Source organism: Cherax quadricarinatus, chromosome 14 (assembly GCF_038502225.1).
Source record: "Cherax quadricarinatus isolate ZL_2023a chromosome 14, ASM3850222v1, whole genome shotgun sequence".
Taxonomy (NCBI): domain Eukaryota; kingdom Metazoa; phylum Arthropoda; class Malacostraca; order Decapoda; family Parastacidae; genus Cherax; species Cherax quadricarinatus.
This window is the reverse complement of record NC_091305.1, coordinates 15,041,245-15,046,244: the sequence shown is the minus strand read 5'-3', so window position 1 is coordinate 15,046,244 and position 5,000 is coordinate 15,041,245.

The window sequence follows — 5,000 nt, the reverse complement described above, 5'->3', positions numbered from 1 at the left end:
CTCAGGTGAACATGGGCAGAACATTGATCCGCTGCAGCCGCTGCGTCACCTGATCTCTACTGTCCTCTACCTCCACCAACGCAGCTGCCCCCGCCGCCGCCGCCGCCGCTGCTGCTCTCACCCCAAACATTGCGCAACTATCACAAGACCTGAACATCACACACCTGCTATCGTTAAAAAACAAATAATAGTAGCTTGTGTGCATTTGTAAAGAGAAGGACTGACGGGTTCGCATCTGTGACATACCGAGAGTTCGCTATACTTGCACTTGCCAGCTGCTGCGTGGTGGGGGCCAAGGGGCGGGGCTTAGCCCGTGCTGCACCAAGTCCTCCTAAGCCTGCTAATGTCACTCCTGTGCTACAAAATCCCCTTATCACGTGAGTTACCTCGCTCTTCCTATTCAGAACTATTACACGACTGACGGATTTTTTTTTATTAACTGCAGTCTCATCTATAGTTACAGTAGCTTTATAACATACAAAAATATATATCTGATTACAACGTATTTCTGACTCTTCAAATAACTTGGCAAAATAATAAACTGTTCTTGACTACCTGGATGGCGGTACGTACGTCGGACAGCGAGAAGCAAGCAATATTAGCCAGGACTGCTCCCAGACCGAATTGATAAATTTAAGTTATTAAAAAAATAGGACTGCTTTCAACAAACAGGATTTTGAGGGCTCTCTTATCCCTGAAGAGCGGCCTAAGGTCAGGCTTCCCTGTTGGCCGCCTGGTCAACTAATCTGTGCCAGCGACCTTCAGGCCCACATAGCTACAACCTGGATAATCCGACACTATTAGAAGGAAGCCGTTCCTTTTGAAAATCAACTTTGTTTCTTAAATATTTCTGATATCCACTGGTAATTTGTCAGGTCTTGAGCTAAGAATAGTCCACATGGTTCTTCACTGGATTTATTCCACACTCGTCCATATCTTTCATTCCCGTAAGTAGTCTGCAGGTTGGGGACTAGGCCCTCTAAGTATTTTCCAGTTATATATAATCGGGCATCTCTTCTCCGTTCCAGAGACAACTTATATGTCGAGCAATCACAATAGTTACCAATTTGCTATCATTACCAGCTTGTTGCTATCATGATTAATGATCTACTATTAAAGAAAGTACTGTCTCTCTACAGGGCATGAAAAATAATTAAAGATCAATTACAGGCATTCCACAAACCATATTCATAATTCATATCATATCATTGGCTGTAAGTCAAATTTAGAGGGAGGAAATATACACACTATTTACACAAAAAAAAATGGAAAGAGATCGTGTATTATCCCCAAAGAGCCAAAAGAAATGCATTTAAACTACTGGGAATGCTTAACGTACTTGGAATGCAGCGAGATAAATAACTGATATTGTAAGATACTCTGACTCAGTTTGATATCTACACGTTACCATAATGAAGTAATGGAGGGGAATATGAGAGGTATACTATGGACCCAGTGAAAAGTAGGGAAAGCCAGGGGCACAATATGAGAGCACTGTACTAACATCAGTGGTTCAAAACTAATCAACCTGCAACCAGTATATTTCAGAAATACTGCCAGAACATCTTTTTAAAGTTTTCAAGATGAAACTAGATTTCCACCTTCGCCAAGTGCCAGATCAACCAGGCTGTGGTATGAGAACCAGCGGACCACCAACAACATGCAAGTAACAGAAAAGCCTTACCTCAGGTCAGACTGCGAGGGTAGAAATACTCTTGAAACCGGTCACCAATATATCACAGGTGCTCAAACTTTATCTCACTAAAGTGACAGCCTTGGGGGGAGGGCGCGATTAGGCTGAAGGCGATGATCTCTCAAACATCTCTAGATGAAACTAAATACCTGTTAAGTTTTTGCCAAAACCGAGGTTAAAAACTGCTGACTCACATATACACGTTTTCTTAAGAGCATGAGCTACTCCTACCCCCTCAGCCCAAGACACTTACACTACGCAATCACACATGTAGGAGACAAACTTACGACTGGAATCCCATATACAGCTCAAGAGTTCTTTGGTGGAAATCACAAGTGTAGCTCATCGCCATGACGACATGAATTAAGAGCAATACCTTCGAAGAATTTCGAGAGTATATCTACTCTCTGAGCCCGGCCATGGGCCAGGCTCGTCTGGTGCTCGCCTGGTCAACCAGGCTGTTGCTGCTGGAGGCCCGCTGCCCCACATAGCCATCACAGCCTGGTTGATCTGGCACCTGGTGAAGATACTTGTCTAGTTTCCTCTTGAAGGCTTCAACACTTGTTCCAGCATTGTTTCTGATATCTTCTGGTAAGATGTATCTTCCGTGGCCATACTAAGGCCAAAATAGATCCAGTGTTTACTCAACAAAGAAATCTCAATTTATTTAAAGCACTGTACTGTAAAAAAAAAAGAGTCTAAAAGGTATTTCTTGATTTCTATAAAACACTGTACTGTAAAAAATTTAGGAAGTCTACAAGGAAAAAAACACCTTTCACTACAAAGAGCCTAAAATTATGGAGGCAAGAAGCACCTCTGTTGAAAAGGAGTGTGATGAGTGAGGTGGGCAGCGCTCCAGCCCCCAGCGTGTCCTGCCATTGTTGTTGGGCAGGCAAACATAAATGAGCCCATTTTTACGTCCAACCCCCTTCATGTCCACCCGGTAGCGGGACACATGCATTCACGCGAAGTCAACCCTTCACTAAATTTTTTAAACTGGATAATGGACGAACTATTTCATAACCTCATGACAGGCTTTTAAAGGTCGACTGACGTGTTTACAGTTCTGTCAACCTCTTGACAAAAACTTCAATGGCCACTGAGGTCGATGGAAATTTCATTCGGGCACCTATATTACGTGGGATGGCCAACAAGCAACTTTTCAGGCGCGCTAGCACTGGCAAACCTCAGAATAGCATTCAGGAGCTTGGGAAAAGCATCCTTCAGAGCCTAATATACGACATATATTAAGCCAGTCTGAGTACGCGGCCCCACCATGGAGCCCACACCGGGTCAAGCTCGAAAAGGCCCAAAGATTTGCATTCAGACTAGTACCAAAATTGCTAGGAATACACTATGAGGAGATATTCAAGTAAATGAATCTAACGATCTTGTGGTTAAGAACAAAGACATGATTGTTACATACAAAATCCTAAGAATGATTAATAGGGCAGACAAGGACAGTATGTGAATCAAGAGGACCAGGACCAAGGAGGACATAGATAAAAGCTGAACACACAAATGAGCAATAAAGAAGAAAGAAGTATTTCTTTGATATAAGGGTGGTTTGGAAAGGGTAATGAGGTATAAGTGGAGGCAAACTCAACACAGATATGTGACCTTCAATGGTTTATATGGCAAGACTACAGCGGCCTGAAATCAAGTTATGTTTATCAAAGTAATTTAGCCAGAAGCCTATTCTCAACCCTTGTGATCAGAACTCTATGAATACAGTAAAGTACAAGGATTGAAACCCACAGTGCTGAATTCATGGATGAGTTTGATAAACAACTTTTCTAATTTCTCACTACTGGCGGCTAGCACAAGCTAGACAACAGGGGTAACCTGAATACCATCATACCCTTTCCCTGATTCATTACATATGGACCTAGACGCGTTATAGAGGGAAATACTACACAGCTGCTATTTGCCGATACAACCTGAATTGGTTTTATAATCACACACTTAAAAAATATAACACTTCATTCAACAAAAGATACGCAGAAATTTTAGAACTTGCAGTAGTGTTACCAATCGCCCTCTAATTTTTTTTATCACTAAACGCTTCCTTGAGACATTTTTAAAATTGATAATATAAACCCCAGATGAATTTTTCAGGCGGCCATGTGTGAGGCATGAGTGGCTTACCTAGGTAGTCATCGGCAGTAATGCACGTAAACATGTCGGTGCATCAAGTCTCAACATAAACAAGCCTTGGTCAACACGCTAACAAACATGACAGTCATGTTGATAGATCACCTATCACAGCAGCACTCTACCACACCCAACCCATGTATAGACGCAAGGAAAGGTGCAGAAAGGGAGGAATTTAAAAAATGGAAAACTGGTACCAAAACGTCGAGTCTTCTGTGCAATAAAATAGTTAATATTGAAGTACACTTTCCACACAAGCATAAGCCAAAACAAAGTGCCCCCTCCCCTCCTCAATTAAAAACTTGAACACTCAAAATCTTAAACATTAAAGAAAATTAAAACTCAAAACTTAACATGCTCTACGTTGAAGAGGTACATATTCAAAGTATGGTCTGAAATTTCACCAAGGGTCTTCAGGCACTATTATAAAAATCTTAATGTCAGTGAAAATGCCCCAAGTCGTGAGCAAACAAAATATGCATCACAGCAGCAGCAAGCCATATGGTAAGCCACGTCGTACAGAGGAAGAGACAGGATAATCTGCGAACAAGTGACCGCAGGTGGAGGAGGAGATCACAATGGAAAGGAGCACCAAACATTGATGTTATGCAAAACCCTATGTAACTTGTCTATAGGACAACGTTTAAATGTGCCCCAAAAGGTTAGTGTGTGTGTGTGTGTGTGGGGGTGTGTGTGTGTGTGTGTGTGTGTGTGTGTGTGTGTGTGTGTGTGTGTGTGTGTGTGTGTGTGTGTGTGTGTGTGTGTGTGTGTGTGTGTGTGTGTGTGTGTGCGTGTGTGTGCGCGCGCGCGCTAAGGCAAACCCAAGAGTGGAAAGGGGGGGGGGGGGGAGTGTAAGCAACAGAGAAAAAAAAAAAGCCTTCGGGGGTAACGAAAAGGGGTGTTGTAAAGGAGCAGAGCCGCGAGATAAAGAGTAATGGGTAAAGTGGCAGCAAACAAAGGGGTAGAATAAGAGATAAAGTAGGAGTAAAAGGGCACTGTGGGAAGTCTGGTGCACACACGGTGTGAAGCGGTAGAGTAATACACCCTAGAGGCGATCACCTAAATCCGATTTTCGTAAAATGGTTATCCAGTCGGTTCTTATAAGTGACTGCATTGATACAGTACATGCAGCCTATTCAGATGATCAATAACT